Here is a 10,810-nt window from a genome sequence, read left to right on the forward strand (position 1 = left end):
TGTTGGCATGCACAGACCTTTAAGTATTGGAAGACGACTTTAGAAGATCAGGTAGAAAGAGTCCGGTGTGCCCCAGTGCAAACAGTGCACGCCACAAAGCCTTACTGCCTGTGGGATGGTCAGAGCATCCCTTCCACTGCCCAAAGTCCCAGGAAGAAAATAGATCCCACTCTCAGCACTGTCAGGGGAAACACTGGAGCTGCTCCTCACTTTTGTGAATCTCACTGCCAGGATAGGGAACATGGCTCAGCTCTGACAGGGCTTCTTAAACAAATAAGGAGCTTTCCTATTTATGGGTTTTTTAAGTAGGTGTTTCAGCAATATCTATTGGCATCTAAAATTCACATGTAATTCACCCTCCAGATCCAGCTGAGGGTCTCTGTATGAGATAAAGCAAAGAGAACTGTGCGCAGTTCTGGTGTCCTCAACATAACAAGGACACGGAGCTGTTGGAGCGAGTCCAGAGGAGGGCTGGAGCCCAAGGATGATCAGAGGCTGGAGCACCTCCTGTATGGAGACAGGCTGAGAAAGTTGGGGCTGTTCAGCCTGGAGAAGAGAAGCTGCGTGGAGACCTCAGAGCAGCTTCCAGTGTCTGAAGGGGGCTACAAGGATGCTGGAGAGGGACTCATCATCAGGGATTGTAGCAATAGGACAAGGGGTGATGGGTTCAAACTTAAACAGGAGAAGTTCAGCTTAGCTATAAGGAAGAAGTTCTTTACTGTGAGGGTGGTGAGGCACTGGAACAGGCTGCCCAAAGAAGTGGTGAATGCTCCATCCCTGGCAGTGTTCAAGGCCAGGCTGGACAGAGCCTTGGGCAACATGGGCTAGTGTGAGGTGTCCCTGCCCATGGCAGGGGGTTGGAACTAGATGATTTTAAGGTCCTTTCCAACCCAAACCATTCTACGATTCTATGATTACATTGCTTTGAAGGCCAAAACAGTTCCTCAAATTGGTGGCTAGGCTGGCTTTGCAGGAATTAGTGTCTGACAAGACTACCTTGGTTCTCCCTTCCCTTCACACCCTGCCCATTCAATCCATGACAGTATCATGTACAGCCAAACACAGAAGGGCTGAGCCTCTCCTGCTGCCCTCTGGGGAGTAACTCCAGGAAGAGCATCATTCATTAGCACGCAGATGGCCAACCATCCATCACTGACCACCATATGGCCATCATCACAGACATCCATCACCTTTGTCCAACCACAATTTTACCTCATTGAAACCGAGTGGTATTCCTGCAGGACAAAGAGGACACCAAGGCACTGTAAGGATGTGATCATGGTGTAAATTCCACCCTTTCTGCCTTTTCAGCTGTATTTTCATGACAGATGGCAGATTGTGACACAACTACAGCATCTCCCACTTAACTGCAGAACAACTTGCCCTTCTGGCTGCATAAACTCCATCATCGTACAAGCCCTTGGTGGCAGCTGCTGTGAAATCATAGAATATTTAAGAGGCTGTCATTCATATTTCTCTAAATCTCTGTAGAATTGGTAAAAATTGTATTTCTGGATACGATTTCAAAGAATAGAAGTCAGTCACCTAATTAAGAAGCACAGCCAGGCAGTCACATAGATAAAGCAGCAGCAAAAGCAGTTCCAATATGAAAGATTGAATCTGCCTAGATGGACCTAAGAGAGGGGTGTAAGGGCTCTAGAGAGAGGGATGCACTTTAATTAATGCTGTCTGATGAGGACATCTACTCAGATACAGCCTGAGGTGTATTATGGGCAGGTGTATTATGTGCCCATAATACAGGTGTATTATGGGCACAAAGAAAGAAACCAAGAGCCCACTGCCAAGAAAGGATTAGGTGAGAAGGATGAGAGAGCTCTCCCCAGTTTAACCTTAGTGTCAGTAAACTGTGACAGTTTTCCCCATCTATTTGTGTTTTGTTTTGGGTTTGGGTAATTCATACCTATGTAATCTATTCAGAGGTTATGAACAGAGGTTGACCAGCCACAGGGTTGACCAGCTTTGAATCTTTTCTGGTTCCTGGGTGAGCATTAGATGACCACAAGAAATGAGGCTGCTGGTGTTGGGGCTTGGCTTCCTCCCCATAAAATGTTTTTTGCTTAGGAGAAACAAACTAGGAGCCTTGGCAAGACCCCGGCCAGGCAGCTGCACGCACGTGAAGCCGCAGCGGTTCTCATGCCTAGGAAGATTTCACAATTCCTTCTGAATTATGCATGAAACATGATTTCATTTACAAATTCAAGCCCTATATTTTTTTTTTTTTTTTCCCCTTCCCTTGGCTTTTGTGTTTGCAGGGATTTTAATCAGAACATCCTGTGAATCCCATTCTAAGTGTTTTTGGCAGTAAGCATTTACTCAGGATGAGAATATCATTGCGTCAGCTCAGTAAGTACAGCTAAAGAAGGAGAGGCTGTGTGACTGCAAGGAGGTTGAATGGTTGGTGCTTCTTTCCTAGCCTAGAAAGAAAATTTGCAGAGTTAATTTCTGCTCAAACTAACTAAAGCTTCAAGTGCGGAGAGTGTATACCATGAACCTGATTGCAAACCACCTCCTTAGCCAGCTCAGATTGGCTCCCACTGGTTTTATCGCTAGTTTTACATTCATGGAGTGTACAAACATGTATTTCATTGAAAATAAAAAGAAGCCCAAACCTGCTCACTGCAAACAGCTTCCTATAGACCGATGCAGACAGTGAGAATTACCTGCTGCAGGTGTAAAGGTGCAATACCAGCAACCAGACACATGTCCAGTCCCCAGAATGCATATGAGTGCAATGATGAAATTTTGATAAAAACAGGAAAATCTTCCTACACAATGCATGACCTCAAAGCTGCCAAGTCAGAGACCTTCCTTTGCTTGCTAGAGCTGCAAGAATATTGGAAAATAGTAAATCCAATAAGAACTAGTCCGGGCTGGGGGCTGGGTGTAGTTCAGTACCTTTGGTACCCCCCTGCCCACTGGAAAGGCAGCATTAGGTTTGATGGGAGATGTACTGCAGCAAGCTCTAATTTTACTGTGCCTGGTGTTCGGAATGCCTCATTAGCTTTCTCCTGCTGGCTCATTGCAATACAACAGGATGAGTTCCCTTGCTTCCCATCACTTTCACCTCTATCATTTGGAGACAGGAGATGTTTTGCCTGCCCCTCTTGGTGGCACACATCAAGGTGACACATCCTCAAAACACCAGTCTCCTCGGATGCAGCTCAGCCATGGAAATCCCTGATTTTCTTCAAATTCTCCAGATGGTCACCTCCACTCCAGCCTGATTTTCCTCTTCATTTACCATTACAACAGAAAAACAGCTAAATCATCTGCTTGTCTCCCTTATAAGAATTAGCTTGTTGGAGTTAAAGAGATCATAGCTCAGCTGCAGAGGAGATGCTTATGTTTGGTAAAATTAGCATGACTTCTAGGAACTCTTGTGATTATTTTTCTTCAGTATGCTGCATCTTTCCTCACAGCCCAAAGCATCTCTGTATGCAAGAGGATTTCTTGCTAAAATCCATGTGTAAATATGCTGTAAATATTTAGCAAAGTGTAGTCAATTGTTTAGTTAAGATGCTGGCAAAGAGCTGTCAGCTCTGATTGCTGTCTAAACACAGTTACCTGAGTGGTAGCACCTGAGCAGGCAGCCGCATGTTCTGCTGCCGTATCAATGAGTGATGGCTATCAAGGTCCTATCCCCAGGTCCCTGTGAGCACCAGCAGGGAGATGCCAGCAACATTCCTCCATACAGTGCACACAAGAGACATGTTGTGCCCCAGCGTCACCTACTTTTCACTGTTACCACCAGCCCCAAGTCATACTGCAGTCTTGGAATAAATCGGACCAGGGACAAAAAGGAGCTTCGTTGGGTTTAGGTTAGAAGTGGGTAGAAAAAGCTGCTCATGGGAAAAATTAGCAACCAGCTCTGCTGCCTAAAGGGAAATGGGTTGTCAGTCACCCCTGACACAAGCGGAGAGCAAACAGCTTGGTAGCATGGAGGGGCCATAGGAGGAGCAAACTGCTGCCACTACTGCTTCCCAAAAGATACCAGCGATATTTGGCACTGAGATATTTCTGTGAATCTGAACAGCTTGTATGACAACCCACGGGGAATCCCAGTTCATTAGTGTAAAAATTAAGACACTTCACTTAAATGCTTCAGTATTGAAAATCTAATTACTGCACCAGGAATTTGTTACATGTAGAAACATCCATTAAGAACCAAGAACGACCCAGGTTACAGCAGGGCTTCAATAGGTTAAAGAAACCCAGCCTGAAGAGCTTTCATTTCTCTCTGGAAGTATTTGCTGTATCTCTAGGGGCTCCTGCAACAGCAGCATGCATTGGATGCTGCCCTCAACTGTGCTGATGCAGATGCCCAGGGACCCCGCAGGCACTGCTGATGCTCTGGCAGCATTCCTGCCAAGCTGCTTGCATGCCAGTGACATACTGACAGACAAAATTTAACTGCCCATTCCCTGTAGGAAAGCCAACATTTATCTTCACTCCCAGCAATTCCACTCCTAGAGATAAATACACTCAGGAGCTGTCAGATGGAGGCAGCTGTACGGTAGCTCTTATGTGCAAGCGTTGTCCTGCTTGAGCAAACAGTAGTAATGGCACTCTGGAATGAAAAAAACCTCTGTAGCTATATCACACGTTCAGGTAGGACCCTGCCAGGTACCTCAGAGCTGCCACAAGCTATCATGAAGCCGGGATCAGTCTTACAGTGGCTGTCCCTTCATGTTAGCCATAGCAATACTGCTTCCACTAGATGCTGAACGCCAAACAGCAAAGGAGCAAGGATCTTTCAAGACCAGGCCAGATCAAGACCAACCAGAGGCTCTGGGGAACCAGCTTCCATGGTGAACATGAGACCATTCGACCTCAATAGACAGACAACCACAGGCACATTCTATTGCATCAGCCTCGCTTTCCCTCCTTACGTAGGTACACACGCTGCCAGGACAGAGTGCCCTCTTGAGCTGGTCAAGCACTATGGAGTAAGAAGAGAAAACTCAAAACCAATGCCTTTCAGTGGATACCAGGAGGTTGTGCAAATGTTTACAAGGAAGATTAACTCTTCCAGAGGCATCTGGCACTTCTAAGCCAATTCCCCGAGGGTGATTGTGACTGAGCATTTTTTGCAGGCATTGGGTACTTTTATTGCAGTAAGATACACAAAAGGTCTCAAGAGCTGCCTCTCAGCTCACAAAGAGGAAACATCCCCAGAATCTTTTCCTCATAGGCAGAAAGGGTCACCTCTTAAGCTACTAACCCCTAAAAGACAGTGGATTGCAGACACTGCACAGTGCTATTAAAACTCTCAGATAACTTTTAAGGGGAAAGCCCACATTTCCTCCCTTCCTCACAGAGGAAATCTCCGATGCTTTGCAGTGCCTTCAAGGGACTTTAGATCAACCTACCAACCAACAACTCCACTTCAGGCCACCCCATGCCCCTCGAGGCAGCATTCCCCACTGCTGCACCTCAGCACTGATGAGGACACAACCTCTCCGGACCAGGAGCTCCCTTCCTCTCCATCGCACAGACAGCGTGCTAGGTTTTAGCTTTAAGCTCTACCTGGTACCTGGCACATTCATCATGTTGCACTCGTTCATGCTTAGGCACCCTTTGCTGCCTGATGCTCAGCCAACACCACTGGAGTGGGGCTGCTGTGCCGCTGCCCTTTGGACACAGCCATCCATTATGGTGCATATGGGTCTGTCACCGCCTGCTTCTCCACACCATATGTTAAACCAGTAGGATGAGCAGAATCATTTATCTTGGTTTTAACATCTATCCTTTCTTGTTATTACTATTAGCCTTTTCCTATCCTTTAGAACACTTGAAAAATGCAGAGGGAGCAATGGCATGGCCCAAAATCATTTTTTCGGGTAAAAGCTGCTGAATGGGTACTGTTTTGGGGATATTTTTGTGTGTTTTCTTTTTCTTTTAAAGAACAGTGCCTCCCACTCCAGCATCTAAGGTAACACGTTTGCCATCATAGTGGCAACGTTTGGGGTGAAGGGATACAAACAACATTATATTATTGCATGAACATGTAATTCAAATGAGGTTATGAAACAGCCAGCTCCCAAAATGAACTTCTACCATAAATCTACGTGATAAAAACATTTTTAAAATTGCTAAGTTTTTAAGCTTTAACTCCATTAATTCATCTGTGCCAAGCATGCAACAGGATTACCTTACTGTTACCTTACATTAAGACATAATTGTATCATCTTTGCTCTCTTTTCCCCCATTAATCTTTTAAACTAAATTAGCCCTTTAGGATTTTGTCCTTCAGGCAGCAAATAGAACAGGTTGCCCAGAGACGCTGTGGCTGCCCCATCCCTGGCAGTGTTCAAGGCCAGGTTGGATGGGGCTTGGAGCAACCTGCTCTAGTAGAATGTGTCCCTGCCCACGGCAGTGGGTTGGAACTGGATGAGCTTTCAGGTCCCTTCCAACCAAAACCATTCTATTATTCTATGAATAGAGTTTGAGAAATTAAAGGCATTAAAATGCTTTCTGAGGCACGGAGAAGTTGTAACAGTGATTTCTAATCCTTTTTCTGAAAAAGCTAATATTCCCAGCACAGCAGGGGAATAAATCACCCTTGGGCCGTTCTCAGATGCACATCTTCTTCTTCTTCATCTTGTTTGCTTTGTTCGCTGTGCCACACATGCATCAGAGATTTCCACAGATGCTGGCGGATCGGTGTCAGCGCTTGTTGCTGGCAGGGCATGCCCGCAGGAAGCTCAGGACAGAAAACAATGGCTACTCTCAGACTGCTGCTACGGAAATTGTTATGGCTAAAGGGCAATAATGTGGTTGGTTTTCCATTGTGAAACAAAGTACAGTGTGATATTCTTTCCACCAAAGAAAGAGAGCGAAGAAGTCAGCACTGCCAGACTTGTGCAGACTTAAGTGTGGGAGTGCTGATGTGCATTCTCCCACTGCCAACATCTCCCCATTCCCAGAGATGTGGAAATAAAAGGTCTGCTTCTCCATTGCCACCCAAAGCGACTAAGAGAAGGTCAAGCTTGGAGCATCCCCCCTGTCCTCACCACAACAGGCAACCCCATCCCAAGGTTTTGCGGGATGGGATGCTAAAAAAACAAGGAACACAAATAAGGATTCAAAGTAAATAATTTTACCACAGTTCACAGTTTCTTAAATGGCACTTTTTAAGGCCAGGTCCCTTGGTGAAGGAGGTGTGGAAGACAGCAGGTAGGTTAACATGACCAAAGTATGACATGCCAACAGAGCTGAACCAGCTCAAACCCATTTCCTATCACCGTACTTTCTTCGCCATCTGCCATTTATACTAATCAGTGTAATTTTGTTTTATTTAGATCTTTCATTTTCACACCCCTTGATTTTTGCTTCATCTTTCAGCGTCCATTTTGAAGTTTGAAACACGTCCTTTTACTACATAAGGGGAAAGTCCCTAATCCAGATGGGCTGGGTGGAAACATGGCCAGAATGCAAAACTCATGGAGAAAAAATAGTTTAATTAAGAGGTCGCTTCTAGAAAGAGCTACACATTCTGCACCTTCCAGACCTCTCCTGATTTATCAGACTAGTAGCAAAGGCTGAGCTGGCTCCACTAGGATTTGAAAGCCATCCTTTGACTACTGAGCCATCCTTACTTCTCTCACACATGGCAGTTGCCAAAATCCAAATTCTTAGCTCACAGAATGAGTTTCCAGCTTGTTCAGTGCTCTCTCCAAACAAAGATATGAATTTGGATTGTGTAACCTACATATTCTAGGCGTTAAACCTGTGGAGACTGTTTATATCACCATAATTACTTTCATGTAGGTTATTAAAGCCAGATTCATTAGCTTAAATTACAATGACCTATACAACATGCTTAAAACCCATTCATCCTATTAAAGAGATGTGAAACTCATCTCCTGTCACGAGATGTCTGTGATTCTTGATTTATTATTTGGTCATGCTTTAAAAGCAAAAGCAATTACCTCTCTTACTATGGTAAAAGACCACTGCCTCAAGGTTGCCACAATGCATCTATAATTGAACAGCAACAGCTCTAATGCTCAGCTTGGATGACACAAGCATTGCTTATTGAAATACTGCCTACGACGGTGTCTGCATACCAGGGAGCACTACATCAGCTGACAAGTTTCAGCAGGAATGATTGCACCTCAGGCATCTCAGGATCCAATGTGCTGGGTGTTTCCTGGCAGCGGCAATACTTTCCATTTATGTATCCTAACACTTTTAAGAAACAGGAAAAAAAAGACACCCTCCTGTTAATGTCCTTGCAGGAGCCAAGATCTTTTGTTTGAACGCTTTTCCTTTGAAGTCTGCATGAGTTTTATTTCAAAGGAATTTTATTTGAGAGTTCCTAGAAATATGATGACTCCATGATCCACAACACACTTGGGTGTTGCATTATTTTGGGAATCCAGCTGATTCAAAACACAGCCATAAAAAGGCTAAACCAGGCAATGTTTTACCCCAGAAAGGATCCCAGAACCAGTCTCTTTACGAAAAATGCGGAACTCACATATTTGACCTAAACACACTGGCAATCTGACTTGTGCACAGACAGATGCTGATGGCCATCTGATCCAAGCAAATAAAATGTGAACCATTTTAGTTGTATATCTGTGCAATGCTGTGCCTGGGCTAGTTAATTTACAGCAAAACCAGAGGTTTTTGATGTCACTGAGATCTGAAAGTTGCCTGGAAGCATCCTCTTGATACAAAAAAATATATATACAAATATTATAATGGCTTTTCTTAGGCAACTATAAACAAAACAAACCCCTTATACACAGCGTATGCACTCATAGGAACATGGATGTTATTCCCTTTCTTCTCAGGATAGCAGGGACTCAAACTGGCAAAACCTGGAGATTCTCTAATATTCGCGTATGTCCTAACAGTAAGAAGTCATTTTAATGGCCACATAGTCAAATTTTAAATACTTCAGTTTAGAAATATCTAAGCTTCTTTTCATGATCATTAAATTATAAAAAAGCAACTATTCCTTTTCTCCCCATCCCCATTTTTCGCCTCTACTAGCGAAAAATGAACATTAGGATTACCGTATATATTTGATACTTTATCAGTGGCTTCGGCTTGAACAACAACACTGTGCATAATCATTACCGAGGCAGCCAGCATAAAATGATCTGACACAGGAGAGTCTGCTCAACCTCCTACAGACCTTGAAAGAAGTGTTAGGATTAATTCCTGTCCCCTCATGAGTCCATAACCCTCAGTGACCCAGCACTCCCCACTCTCCTATGCCACCAGTTATATCCAACCCAACATTCACTGTCAGAGCTCTTGTTTGAACACACTTGAAACTTTACAGGCCTTTTTCCCTACCTCCAGCCACATGGACAGTCACACATGTTGACACTTCCTGCTCTTCTTGAAATGCAGAGATGGTCCTTTGGCAAGTGGCCACCATGGCTGCCTGCCATGGGCAGCTATTGACATAACCACAAAAAGTCCTGATATTTTATCTGCCACCTCCAGCTTGCAATGCTAGAAGCAGGCATTAGATAAGGTGGCCATCAGGGGCCCCATAAAGAGGGCAAATGGATCCAGAATAAAAGAAGTTACAAAAGCAAACTACATTCCAACTCACCTTTTGTCTCACTAAGGCTATCTATCTGAAAATCAATTGTTCACATGAAGTAAGAACACTATGTCAGCCAGAGTAATAAATGCAACATAGGAGATTGGGAGCCCCAGAACACCAGCCAGGGATTTTCTTAGTAAAAGGCATCCAACAGCATTTACTTCTCAGTCGTAACCTGCATTCCAGTGGCTGGATCAGAGGAATGTGTATAAAACCTACTCTTTAATGATGATTTCTGCAGCTTACAACCCCTTATAACCCCACTATACACATGTGGGTTTAATATATACACACTTGATGACTAGTGTGGGGCACTGACGTTTTAGAGTATTATTTATTAGCCCATTTTTAGGGCTACAGCCAATTTCTTCAACTTATCAGATGCTTTTCTTCATGCAACATGCTTTTTGTTAGAAATTTTATCTCTGAAAATAGACCCAAATCGTGGTCATTAGTTTGGGGGTTTTAATACATCAGTTTCCAGTGCTAGAACTAAACATCCTCTCTTTCTACCCCTAAAATAGCTTTGCATTAGCTATATATGTAACCTATATGTAATGTGTAAGCTATATATGTGAAGGAGCATAACACATAGGCATTGGTCTTTGAGAGCACGAGCTTGCATTGGCATTAACATCTGCATGGGTGTGTTGGCCACAAACACCCACAATTTATTCTGCAGTTCTCCCAGCCTCACAGTTTGGATTATTTGCAATGCAAACCATTAGCAAAAAGAAATTTACCTGTAATATTACAGCCCATTAAATGGCACATAATTCAATAATGTGTTACAACAGAATTATCTTTAAAAGACAAAATAAGATCCCTGTAGGAACAAAATCATAACAATCTTTGATGCCACAATTATTGAGGCTTGCTAAAATATCTTTGTATTTAGGTGGAGAGATTAAAATGACTATTTAGAACACAAATTTCCTGGGAAGGAAAAGCAAAAATAAAATCAGTCAGATCTTCCATGTAGATGCCTAGTTTAAGATGTCTGCAATGTGGAAGATAATGTTCCTATTAAGAAAAGGGGGAAAAAAGAAATTACGTCTTATAACTACAGCCAAATAACAAAGCAACAATTTAATCTTTAAGGCCCCTTCCAACCCAAACCATTCTATGATTCTATGAATTAAAGATTGTTACAAAGATTGCTATTGAAAACAGCCAACTGGCTGTTAAGAGGAATTTTGGTTGTATAATATAAAACGT

The 10,810-nt window shown here is 43.5% G+C and overlaps 1 protein-coding gene across 1 annotated transcript in view; it reads right to left on the minus strand.

Annotated features, from left to right (window-relative positions):
* Window positions 1-9,383, minus strand: part of LOC115619603 (arylamine N-acetyltransferase, pineal gland isozyme NAT-3) — a 37,619-nt gene extending 28,236 nt beyond the window's left edge. The window contains exon 1 of the mRNA XM_030512105.1: window positions 9,334-9,383. The gene's annotated coding sequence lies outside the window, so the exon portion shown is untranslated. The remainder of the gene's footprint in view (window positions 1-9,333) is intronic.
* Window positions 9,384-10,810: the final 1,427 nt, after the last annotated feature.

The sequence above is a fragment of the Strigops habroptila genome, chromosome Z, assembly GCF_004027225.2.
Source record: "Strigops habroptila isolate Jane chromosome Z, bStrHab1.2.pri, whole genome shotgun sequence".
NCBI classification, from domain to species: domain Eukaryota; kingdom Metazoa; phylum Chordata; class Aves; order Psittaciformes; family Psittacidae; genus Strigops; species Strigops habroptila.